The sequence below is a fragment of the Trachypithecus francoisi genome, unplaced genomic scaffold (assembly GCF_009764315.1).
Source record: "Trachypithecus francoisi isolate TF-2019V2 unplaced genomic scaffold, Tfra_2.0 Lachesis_group17, whole genome shotgun sequence".
In the NCBI taxonomy this organism is placed as follows: Eukaryota; Metazoa; Chordata; class Mammalia; order Primates; family Cercopithecidae; genus Trachypithecus; species Trachypithecus francoisi.
Window position 1 is genome coordinate 9,076,537 of NW_022681462.1, and position 23,358 is coordinate 9,099,894.

Genomic DNA, 23,358 nt, shown 5'->3' on the forward strand with positions numbered 1-23,358 from the left:
CGGCAAGCTGAAGCGCAAGGAAGTCAGTCCAAGTCCCAAAACTTCAAAAGTAGGGGAGCCAACAGTTCAGCCTTCAGTCTGCGGCTGAAGGCCCATGAGCCCCTGGCAAATCAGTGGTGTAGTCCAAGAGTCCAAAAGCTGAAGAATTTGGAGTCTGATGTTCAAGAGTAGCAAGCATCCGGCACGGGGAAAAGATGAAGGCAGGAAGATTCACAAGCCTCTCTCTCTCTCTTTTTTTTTTTTTTTTTTTGAGATGGAGTCTCACTCTGTCACCCAGGTTGGAGTGCAATGGCTGTGATCTCGGCTCACTGCAAGCTCCACCTCCTGGGTTCATGCCATTCTCCTGCCTCAGCCTCCCCAGTAGCTGGGACTACAGGCATCTGTCACCAAGCCAGGCTAATTTTTTTTGTATTTTTAGTAGAGACAGGGTTTCACCATGTTAACCAGGATGGTCTCGATCTCCTGACCTCGTGATCCACCTGCCTCGGCCTCCCAAAGTGCTGGGATTACAGGCATGAGCCACTGTGCCCGGCCAAGTCTCTCTTTCCAATTTCTTCTGCCTGTTTTATTTTAGCCACACCGGAAGCTGATTAGATGCTGCCCACCCAGATTGAGTGTGGGTCTGCCTCTTCCAGTCCACTGATCAAATGTTAATCTCCTTTGGCAATACCTTAAACAGACACATCCAGGAACAATACTTTGCATCCTTCAACCCAGTCAAGTTGACACTCAATATTAACCATCACAACATACCCAGCCGGGCACGGTGGTGACTCATGCCTGTAATCCCAGCACTTTGGGAGGCCCGGGAGGTGGGAGGATCACGAAGTCAGGAGATTGAGACCATCCTGGTTAACACGGTGAAACCCCGTCTCTACTAAAAACACAAAAAATTAGCCCGGCGTGGCAGCATGCGCTTGTAGTCCCAACTACTTGGGAGGCTGAGGAAGGAGAATGGCGTGAACCCGGGTGGCCGAGCTAGCAGTGAGCAGGCATCACGCCACTGCACTCCAGCCTGGGCGACAGAGGGAGACTCCGACTCATGAAAAAAACAAAACAAAACAAAACAAAACAAAAACATACCCTTACCAACACTTGATGTTGATCAAAGTTTCATGTATGCATGGGATATTTAACTGTGGTTTGAAGATCATTAGTTGATACTCTTGGAGCTTTTTTGTTTTTTATATTCAGGTTGCAAGGAACTTCCAGATGTTGAACTGTACATTCTGTGCTGTGTATAGACTTCATCTTAAGTGTCTTCAGTTCCTGAACACTTATGCTTACTTCTTTACCCTTCCTTTGAGCTCTAAGAAGGAGCCATTCCTCTTGATATTCTTTTTTATGTCCTTGGGGTTTATTTGAAGTCATCAACATCTTGGAAGGTCTTAGATGGGAAATAGTAAAAAAGAGAGTAGTAGGATATAATGCATTAAAAATATTAATAGTAAAATACACCTTATTGCCCCCTGCCTTTGATGAATCTGATATTATCAGCTGTTAACTGTGCACATGTACATGTGCAAGTGACTTTGTAAAGAGACTAGAATAGCTAGCCCAGGACAATAGGTTAAGACTAAAAGAGTGGGAAAGACACTCTTTTTAATACACATTGAAGGCACCATTGGCTAGTCCAATGCCAGCATATCTTTTGCTATCTTCTGGTACTAAAACTCTTTTAGTAAATGTGGAATTAATGGGGAAAATATTGATTTTGGTTGTTAATTTGATTTCAAAAATTGGTTTCCTGCAATCTTAGTAGAGTAAGTCCAAGATGTATCTGTTTATTCATTTATTCCTATTAAAATAGCAATTCTAGAAAATATTATCTGGTATTAATCTGGTGAATAGTGTTATAAATGCCAGAGTTTATGTTTATTATACTTATTAAACTGGTCCTGATATCTCATAAAAATAAAATAAATGGCAGGGTTAGAAATGTAATACTTTGTATAATTCTTCAAATCTTTAATATTCTGTTTATTAAGTTTTTATTGAAATACAATACGTGGAGGACAGAGTGAGTGAGCTGAGTTTCAGAGCTATACAACAGCTGAGCTCCAGCATTCCTAGGAGAAAAATTGTCATGCTTCTATTTATTTTATAAAAACTCTTAGACTTCTAAAGTTCTCTACATTCCTGGGAATTTGCATTTAAGAGGGAAGTCACTTTTTTTTTAAGGAAGTGCGTTCATCGAAGAAAATACTGTCCACTCAACCAGAGCTGATTGCATTTACCACTGTCGCCTTCATACAGGGACAAAAACTACCTTAGCAGTGAGCAAAAGGAGCAAGGAAGCAAATCATGATAGAGGCTTAGAGAAGCACATAGGTAGAGAGAGCATCCTGGGTAATTCTTGGAGGAAAAAATAACACTGAGTTTTGCATCATCCTTCCTTCACCTAATAATAATGGTGTTATGCATGGCATAGGCCTCTTGTCATACACCATTTGTGCGCACAAAGTAGCTAAATTGAAATCAGGGCTTGGAGGAGAACATTTATGAAAGTCTAGCTTAATTTCAATAAGTAATGCTGGGTTGCAACAAGGCCTGAACTTCTCACTTTTGCATCGTGCAATGGACAGAATATTTGTGTTTCCCCAAAATTCATATGTTGAAATTTTAACCCCCAAAGTGATGGTGTTAGGAGGTGGCGCCTTTGGGAGGTGATTAGGTCGTGAGGGTGAAGCCCTCATAAATGGGTTTAGTACCTTTATAAGAGAGACTCCCAAGAGTTCTCTCACCCTCTTTCTGCCATTTAAGGATACAATGAGATAGTGGCAGTCTGAAACCTGGAAGGGAGACCTCACCAGAGACCTTACCAGATCCCAACCATGCTGGCACTCTGATCTTGGACTTCCAGACTCCAGAACTGTGAGAAATACAATTTTGTTGCCTATAAGCTATGCAGTTCATAGTACTTTGTTATAACAGTTCAAAGTGACTAAGACATATGGGGTATAATGAAGAAGCAGCCCTGTTATTAAACTTTAGAAGTAATGTCCTCTGTCTGGCAATCAAGCCCTTTGGTGAGTTGCTTAGCCCCTTTGTATCTGTTTTCACAACTGGACAGTGATAATGTCAATGATTGCTTTTATATTTCCTTGGCATATTAGAGCAAAGAAACTAATTATGGTAAAGTGTTTGAGAGCTTCCAAAGTAGAGCAAGATATCATTACAGCAATACTAAAGTATTTCATATGTCATATCTCAAATAGATCATATCAAGTATTCCATATCTCAAATAGAAATGGTCACATTTCTTTTTCTCTCTCATCTATGTGCCAACTGTAACCTAGACAGTGGACTAATGTGTAGAATAGGCACAACAAGGAATCGCTTTCATAGGATAAATGGAAAAATTCTAGGAATACCCCCAGTGCCTAAGACTGGGAATAGGGATTACAGAGTCTTTTCTATAGATCTAATTGAAACCATAAGAAAAAAAAAAAAAAAAAGACATCCTCTAAGAGAAAGAATACAGGACTGGAACAGTTTAAGAATGGGCCTAGAATCTATCAGCAGTTAGCAAATTTTTTGTATAGAGGATCAGACAGTAAATATTTTATATTCTACATGCCATATGGTCTCTGTAGCAAGTACACATATCTGCAGTTACAGCACAAAACACCCATAGACAATACATAAATGAATGAATGTCATTGTGTTCCAATAAAACTTTATTTGTAAAAACAGGTGGTGAGCAGGTTTTGGTTACAGTCCTCCAGTAACCTATGTGATTGACATGTAGTAGAGGCATAATAAAGATTCACTGAATGATTAATAAGTTACTACTTTTCATTGTTTACTCCTTCAGATTAAATTTTGTGTTCAGATCCTGTTTCAACACACTTTTGTGGGGTGCCCAAAATGTATCAGGCCCTGGGCTATTTTATCTGACATTTTTAACTGATTTTCTTTCTCAGCCTTGCTCTTCTTTATTTTTTACCTTTTGTTTTCCAGTTGCTCCTGTTTAGTTGCTTATTTTGACTGTCAAAATTTCTTCAGAAGGACCTGAAAGTACAATAAGCATATAGGGGAAAATAAATAATCAGTGTTTTATATGAATATGCATTTTTGATATATTTATTTTACTGAAATTTGTTCTTTAAATGAGACTTTTTTTCCCTTTAATATGCATTCTCTGTAATAGCAGTTTTGCAAAGTGCTTCTTGAACAAGGATTCCTTGATCAAAAAACTTTGGGAAACTATGTATTCTGTCTGTCTGAGAGTCAATCACCAAAGGCACTATGATGTACAGTAAACAATCTGTTTTAATCTGTTCAGGCTGCCATAAGAAATACCATAGACTGGATGACTTAAACAACAGAAATTTATTCTTCACACTTCTGAAGGCTGGAAGTCCAAGATCAAAGTGCCAGCTAATTTAGTTTCTGGTGGGGATCTTCTTCCTGGTTTGCAGATGGATAGATGCCTCCTTGCTGTATCCTCACTTGGTAGAGAGAGTACAGCTCTTGCGTCTTCTCTTCTAAGGGCACTAATCACATTCACGAGGGGTTCACCCTCACACCTAACTACCTCCCAAAGACCCCACTTTGAAATACTATGATACTGGGGATTAGGGCTTCAACATATGAATTTGGGTGAGAGGACACATTCACATTCAGTCCATAGCAGAATCAAATCAAGGAATTCTGATAAGTTTTGTTTGATCCTCTCTTGCAATAGTCCACATTCAAACAACAGCAAATAGCATTTGGTGCAGGATTGCAGCAGGTACACAGGCCTCTGTTCTCTCAGAGTCCAGCAGAATTCTGACAGAAGTACGCTGGGGCAGGGAATAGCTGGATAAACAGAGGGGTTGTATTCCCGTAAAGGGTTCCACAACCCTGTTGCTCTCTCTTTGTATGATGTAAGTATGAGAACAGTCTTCAATGAAGAGAACTGAGCTCAGGCACCTAGGAGTCTAAGCTTAGACACTAACCATTGGGAGAATTGCTAGAAATATCAGTTGTCCAGCACTTGGAGACTTGGAGGATCCCAGAACTCTGGGTATAGAGTCTCAGCACAGCTCCTGTTGCTGAGAGCAGAGAGAGCTGCTATACTTCTGGGGAGTTGTAGCCACCCCTGATGAGAGAGCTGGAGCCATTCTTCCTACTAGCTCATTTTGAGGCATCAAGGGAAGGAATCCCATAAATGCAGAGTCTCCTACTGTATTTGCATATGGAAATCCACTCTTCTTCTTTTCTGTATGAATGCAAGGGTATTGTTTTTTATCCCATCAAATAATAGCATGTAGAACCAGTGTTTTGTGAGACATACTTTGACAATACTCTATTAAGGTTACTTTAGGAAAATAATTTTTAAAATGGCCACAAAAATTTACAAATTCTGGTATCTACACCCTTTGCAATGTAACTTTGTGACTCCTCCCATGAAAAGGTGGAGTCTCCTTCCTTTACTCTTGATCTGGGCTAAAGCTGTGATTTATTTCAGCTAATAGAATTCGGCAAAGGCCATGGTGTGCCAGATATAAGGCTAAACCTCAAGGGACCTCGAACATTTTCACTCAACTCTTGGACCCCTGTCATCACCATGTGAATAACAGCTAGCTGGCTGGATACTGAAATAACGACCCAGTCATTCAAGAATCCCAACCATCAGACAATAGTGAGGCTATCCTATACAAGCCAGCTCCTAGCTTACCCCCCAATATCTGAGAAATCCCAGCCATGGCCAGCAGAGCTGATGGCACAATCCATAGCTGACAAGTGTAAGACCAGAACCACCCAGCTGACTTGTAGACTTGTGAGCAATAATAAATGCATCACATTTTCAGCCATTGTGTTTTGGGGTTCTGGTAGCTTTGGGCTATTAATATGCAGTACTAGCTGCTGACACAGCTACTAATTGTTGACCTTTTAATACTTTATTCCTTGTCTATGAAATCAAGGCTAACAAGTGACTTTATTGCAAGTCAAAATTGAATCATGCACAACAAAATGATAATCAATGAAGAGTGTAATATTAAGAAAATACACCCTACCAAAGGATTGTTCTAGATGTATTGTTTTGACTCAGCATGGACAACATTGTAGTCATACACAAATAATGTAAAATTAGTGTGTAGGGAATCTCAGTGATACAGAAGAGGCATATATAGAGACAATTTTATTTGTCTGTTTCTCTCCCTTGAGGCTTCCCCTACTAACTGTCAAACCTACTAGGTATCAGGTAAAATATCCATTGAATCAGGCACCATTACTGGAGATGTCTTTCCATCCTGAGTTGCTTTAATAATCTATTTTTTGTTTGGAAATAACAATGAATAATATTGTGGAAAAATTGCTTTTTTGTTCTTAGGTTTGAAGCTTGGAAGGTAGAAGAAGAATCTTCTTAAACAACCAGGAAGCTAAAAACAATAAAATGACAGAGACATTTCCTCCCTCCTCCACTCCAAGTTTCTGTCCAGGGGGAAAATATTGAAGCACAGAGGCCTCTCTCCTCTCACAAAAGCATTCATGGGTAAACAAATTGGTGCCATCTTCCCTGTGCCCTGAGAAGCCATGAGTGTAGTGTGGGAAAAAATAATCTATCTTTTAGGGCAACAAAGCAACTGTTGAGAGGCCAGTGGACACAAGGGGCTCACTGGACCAGTGGAATTCCCACATCACACACTTGAGGCACTTAACTAGTGCCACTGGCTGGGTTGCAGCCAGCTAATTGAATTTAAATTAATGATGTATATTTCTTTTAGTTTAAGTTGTTAAATTGTATTTCCATGTTTGATAGCCATTTGCTAATTCTTGAGAAAACATCACATATATAATAATATGTTTGAATCCCTTGTAGCATTTTTTAAAAAGCTAACAAGTTATATATGATTTACTCATGCCCAAGATACCTTAGTATAATCAGAAGAGACATTGGGTTATTGATATGAACTCTAATTCAGATATGATTTACGAAGACTGTATCAGAAACAAAAGGTTGTCACCCTCATTTAAAATTCCTTCTTTCTCAAAATGGAGAGACTTTGACTCACTTTCTTCTTTAAGAAAGAAAAGTAAATAGAGGTAAAGAAACAGCTAATTTTTTCATGACTAATAATTCTGATTTTTCTTCACTTAATCAAACATAATGCTTTTTTCCCCTCAGCTCCCTGTACCCTAAATAATAGAGGTACAAAATAATTTACTCACAGCCAACTAATTTGAAAAACTAAATATGTAATCTTTTCACAGCATAAATGACTTGATTCTTTGCACTTTGCTAATTTGGAAAAAAATGCAAAAGGGTGCAAAAAATTAATGAAGAACACTTAAAGCAGATTTCATGAAGTTTTCCTCATTATCTTTATCTGTAGTAAATTTATCACAAAACAAACATAGACAAAATGCTTAATTTTGGTTTGTATTACATATGGGCATACTCTTTTCTTATACAATCTATTATAGTGGAAATATCTCAGCAATGAGAAGACATGGATTCTAGTTCCATCTCCAGAACTTAGGAGCCAGGTAAGTCCAAGTTGGTTGCTTAGCACTTCTATACATGAGTTGATTCATGTGTTAAATGGTTATACTAATATTAACTATATAAAATTGTCCCTATAAAGCCACTTTTGATCAACAAAAATAGCAATTTTATATGATTCAACCTAATACTGCTCTGTATTACAGGGTTATTACGTCAAATAAAATAGTTCAAAACATTTTGGAACACTATAAAATATATATAAAAGCAAGAGTTTTATTATCCTAATGTATGTGTAAAGGAAAATCATTTGATGCAACTGTAATAATGATTAATATAGATTGCCGCACATTCATTTGCCTGGGATGCAAAAAAGATTGAAGGCACTAGAGAGCATGAACCAAGTTTTATGAATTCTCTTTTCTTCTCCATTAAGATTCCAAAACTTCCGTACTTTCATAGTAAATGATGAGTTAGGACTGAACAGCAAGCAAATGACTCACTGTCTACCTGCAAGCCTGTCTTTATCCACCAGGAAGATGTGTCAGTGAACTGGCATCTCTCTAGCCACCATCTCTGATCAAAGCATCACAAATTTGGCCTAAATATGTCTATTCTTCAAAGACCTTAAAATACTAGATTCTAGTTCAAATGCAATCCATCTTGGGTATCATAGGTGACCAGATAGAAGTCTTCTGTCTTCAGCTTTCTCTCCGACTGGGCACAAATACCTAGCTTCCTCTACTTCCTCCTGCCCTGTGTCTGCATTCTTCACCCCACACACTATCCCTCACACCCCACAGCATGCTCTGATGAACCCAGCAGTTTCTCTTTTTTGGTAGTTTAGGTCTTCTAATCCCAGCTCAACCTCAGCAAGTTCTTGGAACTGAGCTCTTGTCGAAGTGACCAGCTGATCTGTAGAGATAGATTGAGAAGTGGTGCCATGAAGTGCATTGATGGACTCCAGTGGTCTCAGTAAAAGCAAGCAACAGTTGCTTTCTGCTATGGTTGAATGTTTGTCCCCTCCAAAACTCATGTTGATATTTAATTGCCGTTGTAACAGTATTAGGAGGTAGGACCTCTAAGAGGTATTAGGTGATGAGGGCTCCACACTCTGAGTGGGACTGGGGCGATTACAAAAGGGCAAGTTCACTCTTCTCTCACCCTCTTGCCTTCTGCTATGGGATAATGCTGCAAAAAGGCCCTTGTCAGATGCAGGGTCCTGGATATTGGATTCATCAGCCTCCAGAACCGTGAACCAGTAAATTTCTGTTTATTGTAAATTACCCAGTCTGTGGCATTCTGTTATAGCAGCACAAAGTGGACTGAGTAAGACAATTTCCTATCTTATGGCTTTGTAATTCATGGTTGTGGTCTCTCACAGGGCTCAACTTATTTTCTGCTTTAAGGTTTTGTAAACTATTGTGCATTCTTGCAATTTTTTTAAAAAACTGACTGAAATGGGTCAAAGGCTTGTGCCCATTGCAGAGATACTGCTCTTAGTATCATAGACCTTTGGGTTGTTTATAATCAGTAGACACAATCTTTCCTATCACTTTAGATTTACGTCTTTCTATTTGGGATCAACATAAACAGAGTCTCTTTTTTGATGCAACTTATTTATCAGATTTATATTCAAGTAATTATAACCTTTGCTCAAAAAATTCACTCCAACTTTAAAATTTAAGTAAAGAGGGTTTATCATAATTAAAATAATTCAAAGAAGTGTGCTCTTAGACTGGAAAGTTCATTTCAAAGAGGATTTCCGAGAACTCTTTGAGAAATTGTAGCATTGTTGGAACATTTGTACTACCTCTCACGCTGCCTGTTTTTGAGGTAGCAACTCTCAATGGGCACAACAAAGACAGAGTTATATTTCAGAAGTTGCACCTCACACTATACGATGATGTAATTGTAAGCAGTCTTAATCGTTTTGTTTTCTTGTGAACCCCGAATCAGTGCTTTTTAATGATCATGAGATTGACAATTGTGGTTTCTGGTAGATTAAAATAAATAAATATAAACAAAAAGCAAAATAAACAATTCAAACATTTTTCTCCAATCTAGTTGCTCCCTAGTGGTATAAACAGAGCAGCTGGGCAGAAGTGGCTGTCCTTGAGTCTGCAGGGATGGAGCCTCCTACAGACACATTTTATGTAACCATGGCATGGGTGCCCTTGTGCATTTTGCTAGCAAGAGAAGTCCTTATGTTGTAGTCTCATTGAAAGACAGAAGTGACACTGCACTCCAGGAGATATTTCCTGTTTAAACAAGTTACACGAAGATTATTTGAAGGGTAACAGCCAGGTTATGTACCCCATAAAAGTACAAATGATTTACAAATATTTAACAAGGAAAAAACTAATTATGCTGCTCTTGTCACAGAGAGGCCAGCCTCAGAAATGGTATAATCAATATGGGAATGTTAGCTGTAATACAGTCTGTCAGCTTTTTAACCAACCAACACCACCACCAACAAAAAATCAGAAAGTCTATAAACAAAGTTGAGCCCCCTTCTCTGGCCCCTGAATGTTATGTATCCAGTCACATGTACCTTGGCACATATAAGGATTAGAACATTCAAGAGTTATTTTCAAGCCCATTTGGGAAGGCCCATTTAGTCTGCGTTTAAAGAAATTCTAAGAGAACTGAGTGGCTTCACAATGGGTCACTGTACTCAAAATGTAACATTTTTGTCCTTTGGGCCCTAGTTAGTATTTCTTAGAGTATTTGCCCTTTTGGACCAAACTCAGAAATTTGGCTCAGCAAAGTTTTTCTAATATGGGTATATTTAAAAGGTGAACAGTGTTTATATTTTGTATGGTTATTTTACATCTACATAAATGTAATGATATAGATGTGTTAGTGGGAATCTCAAGGCCCAGGAAAATTGTCTAGTTGGGAAATATCACTCTGGAATGCTACACAAAAAGTGGTTCTCAGCAGCGTGTAAGATCACATAATGGCCATGAACACAGCTGGGGGGCAGATTCTATAAGTTTAGTTCCCAGCTCTGGTCACTTACTCATTATGATCTTGGATAAGACTAATGTGCTGCAAATCTTTCATCTGAGAAATGGGGAAAATAATGGCACTTGCTTCATAGGTTGTGGTTTAACTGAGTAATACATGAAAAATGCTAAAGACAATCTGTAGTACATGGTAAATACTCAATAAACATTAGCTATTAGTGTCAAACCAAAGTTTTTGCCATTTGTAACCCATGTATTCCTAACCTTGTCAGCTTCTGGGTACAAAGGAGGTCACATTAATAGGTTGTATAGTTTGCACGATTATTATATATCTATAGTCACTAATTGGCCTAAATTTCACTAGTGTTTGCCAGCATCTGCATACACCTTTGGGAATTAAGCACGTTGCAAGACCCACATATGTCCCTCTTTCCCCAATGCTCACCTGGCATTTCTGGGCTGTTTGACATGAGTTCATGGATCATCTCTTACTATTCATGTTGATGTTGACTCAACTTAAAGCCCCTCGTGGAGGTGATTTGCTGCTGTAGCTGCTACCAGGATTTATGAAAAAGCCAAGGCTGGTGACATGGGTCCTGCCTCTCTCTTGCTGCTTCCAAAGCTACCAACCTGTCAGGAGTTAGCATAGTGTCACGTTCCCTACTGTCTTCAGCACTTGGAAGCCCCTAAAGTAAAAATGCCTCTCTCCTTCACCACGGCACATTTTATTACCAGGGCACTAAAACAGTTATGTAGCAGCTCATTCACTTATGGTTCCTTATAAAAAAAAAAAAAACAAAAAACATTTAACCTCTGCCTACAGTCCCCTCTGCAAGGTTCAGGTACATGTCCATAGAGCAAAAAATCAAACCAAAATTGAGAAAAGTCCCATGATTTCCACTCAATTTCAGACTTTCTTCTTAGGCATCTGTTAAAAACAAACAAACAAACAAACAACACACACACACACACACACACACACACTCCCCCCAAAAACTAAGAACCAAATGAACAAAACCAAGAAATAACAAAAGCAAAAGAGCCACTTTCTCAGCCAACTTTTTTCAGAAATCAGTTTCCTGAGGCCCTGACCAACATACCAGTTCTTCACACATGCCCAGGTATATCTGAACACCAGCCTAGGCTCCACAGAGTCTCCCCTCCATGTGATGTAAATGGAATGGAGTATTTCTATATTCCAACAGGATTTTCACCCCACATGGCTTAGGGGAACATATTTTAACCCAAGGTAAATATCTGAACCCAGATAATACTGATGGCTGTGCCAGGGTTCCCTGTGTTATGTGTTCAGAGATGGAAATGCATTGTTGCTTCTGCACATAAAGTTCTCAGAGTTGGGCCATCTCTGATTTGTAGCTTTGTTTCAGTAGTTTGGGTTGGTTACCACATTTTACATTGTAGTAACTTTATTTTATTGCTACTGTCACAACAAAGCAAAGCAGCTATTATCTTATAACAAACTAAAGCTACATTTCTAAACCATCGCATCTAACCAAACTACAGTGCTATAACACCTAATTTACAGTTTATTCCAACTGCATGGACATGAGGAGTACACAATAAAAATAAAAAATATATACCAGATTCCATTGGCTGAGCTGGACCAAGTGCTTTGAAGTTTGGGAGGATCATTATAAAACAGCTGAGGTTCTGTGTTGCTCACAAGACTTCTATTTAGAGCTAGGCAGCTGAATACACATTAGGGCTGACTTAAAATTGTCCATGTACTAGATTGACATCACACTCAGGTTCTCACATCTCTGTAGCCAAGCCAGAAGCCTGCTCCTCCAGGTTTGTTCAGAGTTGCCTTTTTAAAGCTGCAGACACTGCTGTAAAGGGATTCCTAAAGGGCCCTGCAAGGTGAGAGAGTCTTGAAGATAATCCAATAGGCCAACCAGTTAAGGGTTTGGAGGAATGTAAGTACAAAGGCAGAAATGTAAAGTAGGATTTTAAAAAATGCCTTTATGAAAGTATACTTATGTGTTTCCATTGATGAGTTGGCTCAGGTTAAAATTAGGGGTGAGCTACTCTAAAATAAATAAGATATGAATGTCTGATTCCCTTTTCTCTCTTACTGGTTCAGATGGCCTTACTACTCCTCTCTTATCCAAGATTAATTCTAGCTTCATGATTCAATCACTTCCACATGAAAATGTACAAGATTATTACAAGTAACATTATAAATCACATGTGTTAGTCCCACCTTTTCCCCTCACTACATCAGCCTGACAGGATGGGCCCTTTCTCTGAGCTTCCACAATGCTCAGTTACTCCACAAACTGTGGCTCATACATCAGCTGCATAGTATCATCATATGGTTTGTATGTTTGTCCCCTCCCAATCTCATGTTGAAATGTCATGCCCAGATTTGAAGATGGGGCCTGGTGGGAGATTGTTTGATCATGGGACAGATCCCTCAGAATTGGTTTAGCTCCATCCTCTGGGTGATGAGTGAGTTCTTGCTCAGTCAGTTTGCATGAGATCTGGTTGTTTAAAAGAGCGTGGCACCTCCCACCATCACTATCTTGCTCCAGCTCTGGCCATGTGACATGCTGCCTCCCCTTCACCTTCCACCATGATTGTAAGCTTCCTGAAGCCCACACCAGAGGCAGATGTTGGCACCACACTTCCTGTAAAGCCTGCAGAACCATCTTTTGTTAATAAATTATGCACTCTCAGGTATTCCTCTATAGTAATGAAAAAATGTCCTAGCACAGATCACACTCAACAATCTAGGTGAAGAGGCATTTGGGGGATGGAATGATGGATCACTATATAGTGGCAAAGGAGTAGAAGAAGTTTAGAGTGATTCCCAGGTTCTGGTGGTCATGGGTCTCCATGGTGGTGCGATTTATTGAGACAAAGAACCTGGGAGGGGTAGAGATTTGCGAGGTGTGAGAGTCAATTGCCCCACTTTGTGTCTCCCTTGCACTGCTATTCATATTTTTCATCCTAGCACGATGGTGTCCACAGCTCAGTGCCCGGAAAACATTTGTTAATGACTATAGGAGCAGTGCTCCCCTTTAAACCAGGAGACAAGAAAGGCCTCAGATATGTTTTAGAAGGCAGCCCTCTGCCCTCTACCCTGCCTTTGCGGGGCTACAGGAGTGGGTTCATCAAATGCTCTCACTTCCAGACCATGTTTCACATACCCTGAACCCACTTCCAAGGCCAGCATAGACCATTCCCCTTACCGCTGCTTCCTGTGGGCAGACTACACTGGTGGTAAGTGCACATCTAGACTTCTGGAGTGGTTAAGTTGAGCCAACAGTGGCTGTTTGCAGGGGTAAGAGGCAAAGAAGTTTGGATGTGCAGAGAGGAGAGTATTCATAAGTCTGGTGTGACATGCAGTCTGTATGGAAAGCGAGGGTGTTGTGTCATGAGGCAGGATATGGGGACTGAAGAACAGCCTTCCCTGGATCTCCAAGTTCCAGAGAGAATTACAAAGAATCCAAAAATTTTAATTTTGAGCCTAAATTTCTAGGTTATTAAAAACAAATCTTAACAAAAAAGAGATAAAATATGTATTACAATATTTTGTTAGCTTGATATAATTTAAATATTTAAATCTATGCTTCATGTACTTGTGGCCTGATTCCTATAAAAGAGGCAGGGCTGAATGGGGGATCTTAGAAGTGCTGTGATCAGGGAACTCTAAGCATACTTCCTGGGATGTGGCACAAGGACTCCAAATGCAGAGCCTCATGACATTGGTGTGTCACTAAGTCAGACATGAAAAGAGAAATGCAACAGATTCAGGAAGCAAGAAATGGTCATAGGAAGTTGATCAGTTTATTAGTCTGTTCTCCAGCTATTAATAAAGACATACCCAAGACTGGATAATTTATAAAGGAAAGAGATTTCATTGACTCACAGTTCCACAATGCTGGGAGACCTCACAACAATGGCAGAAGGTGAAGGAGGAGCAAAGCCACAACATACAGGCAAGAGAGCATGCACAGGGGAACTCCCTTTATAAAACCGTCACATCTCGTGAGACTTATTCACTATCATGAGAACAGCATGGGAAAAACCTGCCCCCATGATTTAACTACTTCTCACTGGGTCCCTCCTGTGATATGTGGGGATTATTACAATTCAAGGTGAGATTTGGGTGGGGACACAAAGCCAAACCATATCAGACAGCAAGAGTGACTTGGTTCCTTTCTCCTAAATTATTTTAATTTCCCAGTAACTCAGTCCCAGTCTGCTGTCTTCAAACTTAATCTCTTCTCTCTGATCATATCATGCTATTTCTTTCTTAGTATTTGAAAGAATAACATTACAGTATAGTATTAGATTTGTCTCTCCCCACCCTATCTCCTGGATGTTGTACTGAAATTTTTTGTGTGTTTTCACAAACTGCAACACTCCTCTATATTCTGTCCATCATTTTAAGGGTTAGAATACTTTGTTTTTCTTCAGCTTTTAGTAACGTCTGTATTTCCCAAACCCTAATTATTGTTTTAACTGTTTCTTATCCTCTCACCCTTTTTTCCCCACCGCTTTTTTCTTCTTTTCTTGTCTTTTCCTTTTCTTTTTTTACGAGACAGGGTTTTACTCTGACACCCAGACTGTATTCAGTGGTGTGATCTTGGCTCACTGCAGCCTTGGCCTCCCAGGCACAGGTGATCCTCCCACCTCAGTCTCCCAAGTAGCTGGGACTACAGGCACACACCACTATGCCTGGATATTTTTATTTTTAATTTTTGTAGAGACAGGATTTCACCATGTTGCCCATGCTGGTCTTGAATTCCTGACCTCAAGTGGTCTGCCAGCACTGGGACTCCCAAGTCTCCCAAGTAGCTGGGACTACAGGCACACACCACTATGCCTGGATATTTTTATTTTTAATTTTTGTAGAGACAGGATTTCACCATGTTGCCCATGCTGGTCTTGAATTCCTGACCTCAAGTGGTCTGCCAGCCTTGGCCTCCCAAAGTGCTGAGATTACAGGCGTAAACCACCAGGCCCAACCCCCACCACATTTTTTCTATCTTCCTTCCCTATTTCCTGGTTCATGTATAATGGAGAGCAGTCATATAGCTATATCAGGACCATTTGATTTCCTCAACACTTACTGGACAAATATACTTAAGCCAGAGTACAGAGAGGTAGCTCCAGGCTTTACAGGGAGCTGGGGGATGGGCTACATATAGGGGAGAGCACACATTCTATCACTCCTTTGTTTAAGGGTAATAAGGTAAAATGTGGAGGAAAAGGGTGATGGTTTGTTAAGAAGAGGATGAAGAAGACGATGTGAAAGTGATTGCAAGAGAAAGATTGGAGGAACCTTTGAAGGAAGGACACATTCATAACTTATGGCTGAGTTTCTGTGGCAATTCACTGAATTAAAAAATTACCTTCCTTGTACTACACATCTCTTTAGTTGCTAGAGGGGAATGATAGTGAATGGCCATTGCAGGGAGAGCTTCATCGATGTTTATTGAAAGGCATCTATCTGCTCACCTGGTACTTCTACAAGAATTAAAATATCCTCCTCTCATGATGCTTATAGTGTTCCCAAGGAACCGACGTTTACACACATGAATGTAACACAAATTGGAGCTGTTTTCTCAGAACAGGCATAGGGAAGTAAAGGGCATCTCTCTTTTGCACAGCCAGGCCAACACACATACATATAAGAGCAATTTTCACCCAGCCTGTGGCCCACGAAGCCAGTTACAACACTTCGGTCTCCCTTTGCCTGGGCACAGATCCTTGGCACACACTGGAACAGTATTTCCACTTCTTTCTGTGTAGTCCAAACCCTTTATGGTTGGGCTCTTTTTGGTGGTTATATTTGCATAAAACAAGGGAGTAGCAACTCTTTTGTTCTTTTTTCTCTATTTTATGTAAAGCATTCAGTCAGTACACTCTGCTTCTTGTCCTACTCACTCTGAAAACAGTGACTTTTTTTTTAACTAGCCATGAGCCACAGGTCGTATATGACTTGGGCATAATATGTATATATTATATATGTATATATAATATCTATATACATAATATGTATATTTTCTTGGACTTCAGGAAAACAGCCAAAGACTGTAGCAAAGTTAAGAACTCCCAAGTTAAGAGACCTTGCAGAGTCTATTTTCCTTCACGTATGAAAAGCCATTCTTTTGATGGAACAAACAGTGCCATGTACACTACTCTGTACTTGGATGGTATGACTTAGCCTCCATATTGTAATATATGGTGGTGCAACGATTTGTCTTCCAAAAGCTGCATGCAATAGTAGCGAAAATGTAGACCTTCTGCAAATAGTGCAAGTTCAACACCAGGCCTACAGTTTTCAGTTGTATGACCTTGAATAAGTTTCTTAATTTCACTGGTCTTTACTTTCCTTCTGTGTAAAAGGGGTTAATAGAAACACTTACCTCCCTGGATTTTGAGACTTACATGAAATGACTGTTTAAATAGGACTTGGCACATAGATACTCAGTGTATGTCAGTTTTTTGTTCTTTCCCACCCTTACCATGAGATCTTCCTGCATCCCTGAAAGGAAGTGAAATTGAGTGGTTGAGTGAACAGGTATTAGAGTTATGCTCTCTCATTTTACTGCCCTGGAACCCTGAGCAAGTTTCTTAACCTATCTTTACAATTGGAATTAACAACTGAACTCACTTTACAGGGTTATAATATGAATGAAAAGAAATAATTATATGAAATGATTAATCCTGAGCCTCTTCCAAATAATGTCCAGAAATACTGGTGTTTTTAAAATCATACTGTGCCTTGGCCACTTATGGCCTTCTCTAGCCCTATCCCAACAGAGAACTGATGCATTCTATGGAGAGGCTCCATTGTAACCAGTTCCTGAGCCAGTCTGGACCAAATCATGCCACCAGCTAAGTGATCTGAAATTAGTCTGTAATAGAGGAAATATTTTTACAGATATCCTCATGTATTTTAATTTCCACCTTGAAAATGTGCTGCCCTTACAGCCTTTTTTTCCCCCCTCAGACTGTGCCCTGTGGTGTAGTGCCCCAAGGCAGGAAGTAGAGATTTCTTGACTTTTTAGCAAGATATGAGATTGAAGCCAGATTAAGAAGATTCTACCACACTAGTTTAAGCTAAGGGAATGCAGACAGAAGAGGAAGGATTGTGACTGGGGTCAGGGAGCCAAATCTTTCTACCTCTGGATAATGGTGGAAAGAGGGAGATTGAAATGTGGGGGAAAGAAAGCTATTAGATGTAAAGGGTCAAGATGGCTCTTGTTTGGACTGCATTTTGGAGAAGGCAGATGTGCTAGGGTAGTATAGGGATTATTATTAAGTAAGAGGAAATATTGCCCAGATTCCCAGTTGGGACTCTAGAATAGACTGCCTCTTGGCTGCTTTACTCTTCCACCTACATCCTTCCTTCCTAACCCTACTTTACCAACCTTTATTGCAACCTTATGAAAGTAAATTTGGTTGCCCGGCCTGGTTAGGCAGAGAGAAGTCCTTCAACTCATCTTTCACAAATGGAAGTGAATGGTCATTACAAGGAAAGCTCCTTCACTGATACTTATTGTAAGGCATCTATCCACTCCACTCACTCTTATATTCTGCATGTCATCACAGAGATCCAAAAGTTCCTTTATCCTCTTTGGAAGGGATTTCAAAGGCAGTTGAGTTGAGATCCAGTTGGATTGTGATAACACCACCTGTGCCAATAGACAGGTAGCCTTCAACAGAGCCTGGAGATGGGTCATCTATCTATGGGGGATGGAAGGAGAATCAGATTTAAGGTAAAGGCAGGTTTCCAGGGGGAGTTACACAATCCCGATAAAGCCAAGAGATGTCACAAGTTACACAAGCAACAGACATCACCCACGCCCACCGAAGGCAAGAGGTGTTTCTGCATGTCCTCACCTTCCATCTCTGTGTAATTTCTCTTTTTAGGAAAATCATATGACATGGGTGACCTACATTCAGAGTGGGCTGGGGGCCTGCAGTTAAGATTGGAACTGTTTACATAATGAAGATGGAATGGTACAGAGAATTAGCTGTTATCCAATTTATGATGGCCACCACCACTCCACTCTTGGCTAGACTTTGGGAATCTGAGCTAGCTTCCCATTGCATGCCAGTGGGAAGAGCAGGCCAAAGAGAAAGACAGTACAGTGACCAAGCCCATAACCTGGACTCGCACACAGCCAACAGCAAAGCAGGCCCTGGCAAATTGGTCAGGGGACATGAGCAGTCGAAGTAGCTTAATCTGATATTAATAAATATGGGGATTTTATTTTCTCAAAAAATAACATGAACAAAAAAAGAACCACTGCAAATATCCTCCCATACCAGTTCATGCACTGTGGCTAAACTTCAGCTTTGTGCTGAAATTGGTATTCTCAGTTTCTTTTTAGTTGTTCTGTTAAAAAAAATTGCATATTGCAAAATACTCAACAGGAATAAACTTGAATTCTGTTTTTTATACATAAAATGTCCAAATTAATTATGATTAAAAAAATGAAACTGACAAATATTCACAGTTATCTATGCACCATGAAAAATAGAAATAAAAGGCCAAGATATGACGCTGGCAATCAAGTTACAGTGACAGATGCTAAAGTGTGAGGAGCTAGTGGCTGTTGCTAACAGGAAAAGATAAACTGAGGCACAGCATACTGGGTAACCAAGAAACAGAGAAAGAAGAGATCATCTCTGCCTTTGGCAATTGGTGGGGTGAGGCAGGACTAGATAAAGGGTGGGACTGGATAGTCATGGGGAGACCAATCTACAAAGCATGCTCTAAATCAGAAAGATAGTACCAGTTGGCACTGCAGGAAACTCCTTGCAGACTTTCGCACTGTAAATTGGCCCAACTACTACCAAGTAAAGCATCACTATGGTATGGAAAGTAACATTGTTATTTCAACTTCACTAGAAGATTTTTGCAAATTGGAAGGTATAACCCAGGTTTGCCCCCAATTCCAAGAGCAGCTTTTGGACATCATAGTCATTGGAAGTTGAAATTCCATAATAGGACAATAGGTGGTTATACAATTTACCTGGACAGACACTTTACCAGTATGAATAGCTAGTGCTAGCTGTTTATTAATTCAAATAGCAGAGGAAAGGTGCTGCAACGTAAGATGCAATTCCAATGAAGTTGAAATGTTGTGTCACATTCAATCCATCTTACAAATGTGCAGAAAAAGACAAACAAATTTCATTATTTAAAATTTGGTATTTGAAAAAGCACTAAATTATTAGCTGGTTATGGTGTCCATTTGTCTCAGTCTACCCCTGAAGAGAGGTAACATTTGAGTTAGGCATTAAACAATGGGCAGGATTTGAACATGCAAATAGTAAAGACACCTATAAGGCAAGAGAAGTAAACTTCTGGCAGGCAGGTCTCTTCTCTACCTGGTCCTCCACTCTCTAATATGTGAAATTTGGGGAGTTCACACAGCAGTACTTGTTGGGCTCATTTGCCAAACAGAAAAGACCTAATTAATGTCCCATCTTCTTTAGTATGTACCCAAAAAGATGTCTGGCAACTTAGCTTTCCTGAATTCTCAGTCAGACCTTAGACTAGCATGGTGTGGATAAAGAGTATGGGCTGTGGAATCAGGCAGGCTTGGGTTTGAATTCTGGCTCCATCTTGTACTGACTGTGAACCTTCTCTGAATTTACTTACCCTTACTAGAGAGGATTTAGTCTCTTCATTTTAAAAATGGGAACAACATCAATTTCCATGTGGAGATGTTGTATTATTTGAGATAACACATGTAAAGCATCTATCACCTGGGAATAACTCAATGAACAGAACCTTTGGATCATTAGTTTGAAGCTTTGTCTTTCCCATTGCAAAACTGGTAAAGAAGCACCATATCCTTCCTTCTGCTCCAACCAGTCTGCACTGCCTGTGGTTTTGGGAGAGCACCTGACACATATTCAAATGGACACTTACCTGCCATACCTTGACATTGTCTGGTCTGATAATTTACCGATCTCTTTGCTGTAGAAGATTCACCCAGACCTAAATGGGGTTGGGTTTCCATGACCCATGAGTCAATTGCCATGGTAAGTGACACGGTTTGGATATTTGTCTCCTCCAGATCTCATGTTGAAATGAGATCCCCAGTGTTGAAGGTAGAGCGTAGTGGGAGGTATTTGGGTCACGGGGGTGGATCCTTTATGAATGGCTCGGTGCTCTTCCTGTTGTAATGAGTTCACAAGGGATTTCGTTGTTAAATAGAGTTGGGGATCTCCCACTTCTCTCTCTTGCTCTCTGTCTTTCCATGTGATATGCCGACTCCCCTTTTGTCTTCTGCTCTGATTGTAAGCTTCCTGAAGCCTCACCAGAAGCAGAGGTTGGTACCATGCTTCTTATACAGCCTGCAGAAACATGAGCCAAAATAAACCTCTTTTCTGTATAAATTACATCTATAGGAAATATGTATATACAGAAAATACAAACAAAAATCTTAGAACAGTACTTGCACACAGTTAGCATTCATTTTCTGTATAAATTACCTAGTCTTATGTATATACATAATATATATATATTATATATATATACATATTATGCTCATTTCTTACCTAGTCAATGCAAAATGGACTAACACAGTAGGGAATCTACTTGCACAATATTTTATACCCTGCAGTGAACTATGGTGACTGTGTATTTTGTTTGCCATCATACTTTTCCAACTCTCTTCTTTGAGTAAAGTCTCTTCCACTTAGTGATAGGATTGGAGTATGACCCAAGCCTAGCCATTTAAAGTACACCACTGTGTACAGTAAAGGTCACTGTGTTTTGACACTGGGAGAAAAAAAAAAGCTGTTGATTCCTCTAGAGTTATTAAGCTACTTCTGTTGAATCTGGTTCCACCAGAAGCTATTTCGTTACCATCTGAAGAGAACCTTACTTTTTTGTTAAGAGCTAACATTAATTGAAGGCTAACTGTGTGAAATTACTATTCTAAGAGTTTTGTTTGTATTTTCTCACTTAAACCTCACAATACCCTTATCTTGTATATAATGTTATAATTATTATTAGAGAGATGAGGAAATTCAGGCACAAAGAGGTAAGGTAACTTGCTCAATGTTACATTGATAGAAAGTGATATAATTTGAATTTATGCAAACTGTGTTATTATTCTCTAGGCCAGTGGTTCTCAACTGGGGGCCACTTTTTTCCTGAGGGGACATATAGCAACCTCTGGAGACACCTGTGTTTTTCAAAACTTGAGAGCAAGGTGCTACTGTTATCTAGGGGAAAGAGGCCAGGGAAGATGCTAAGCATCCTAAAGAGCATGAGACAGTTGCCCCACAACAAATAATTATCACATTTCAATAGTATTGATTTGAGAAACCCTACTTTAGGTTGTTCAAGTTTCCTAGTGCTGACAAACAGAAATGAGAGAAGAGTGGAAGTGTGGACTGATGGTAGCAATGGTCCTTGAGCTCCCAGTACTGTGCGCTGGCTTCAAAACATTCCCACCTGCTTAAGACAAAAGGAAAGACCTCAGTCAAACTTTAGTCAACATGAAGGGCATCCTTATGGTTGCAAGCAGGAGAATCTTGACCAATACATAGATAAAGGTTGCAAGCAGGAGAATCTTGAACAATACATATCCAAAGTCCATTTTCAGTCTACTCTAGTCACCACCATTGGAAAAGATGTGTATGATTTCTGTGTATGTCATTTGTCCACTTTAGACTACAAGGACTATAGTGATATTTTTTTCTCTACCTATCACGATCCTTAATTAGCACTTTCAGGAAAAAGTGATAGTGATGAGCTGTAAGCCATCAGATGTATCACACAGGTCAGTATGGAAATGATCCTCAACAATATTTTTCTTTGCCTTTAATTTAGAAATTAAAATTCAGTGAGAGATAATTTATAAAACATTTAGGTGTAGAGGCAAATGCATGCTCATCACTTCTGCTCCAGGAGCCATTTTTTAAAATTTAAAATTTATTTATTTATTTATTTTTTATTATTATACTTTAAGTTCTAGGGTACATGTGCACATTGTGCAGCCATGTTGGTGTGCTGCACCCGTTAACCCATTGTTTACATTAGGTATATCTCCTAATGCTATCCTTCTCCCCTCCCCTGACCCCATGATGGCCCCAGTGTGTGATGTTCCCCACCATGTGTCCAAGTGTTCTCACTGTTCAGTTCCCACTTATGAGTAAGAACATGTGGTGTTTGGTTTTCTGTCCTTGCGATAGTTTGCTTAGAATGATGGTTTCCGGCTTCATCCACGTCCTTACAAAGGACATGAAATCATCCTTTTTTATTGCTGCATAGTATTCCATGGTGTATATGTGCCACATTTTCTTAATCTGGTCTATCACTGATGGACATTTGAGTTGGTTCCAAGTCTTTACTATTGGGAATAGTGCCGCAATAAACATACGTGTGCATGTGTCTTTATAGCAGCATTATTTATTATCCTTTGGGTGTATGCCCACTAATGGGATGACTGGGTCAAATGGTATTTCTAGTTCTAGATCCTTGAGGAATCACCACACTGTCTTCCACGATGGTTGAACTAGTTTACAGTCCCACCAACAGTGTGAAAGCGTTCCTATTTCGGCTGGGTGCAGTGGCTTACGTCTATAATCTATGGGATTATTCCCAGCACTTTGGGAGGCCAAGGTGGGCAGATCACGAGGTCAGGAGATCGAGACCATCCTGGCTAACACGGTGAAACCCTGTCTCTACTAAAAATACAAAAAAAAAAAAAAAAATAGCCGGGCATAGTGGCAGGTGCCTGTAGTCCCAGCTACTCAGGAGGCTGAGACTGCAGAATGGCGTGAATCTGGGAGGTGGAGCTTGCAGTGAGCTGAGATCGCGCCACTGCACTCCAGCCTGGGTGACAGAGCAAGATTCTGTCTCAAAAATAAAATAAAATAAAAAATAAAGCGTTCGTATTTCTCCATATCCTCTCTAGCACCTGTTGTTTCCTGACTTTT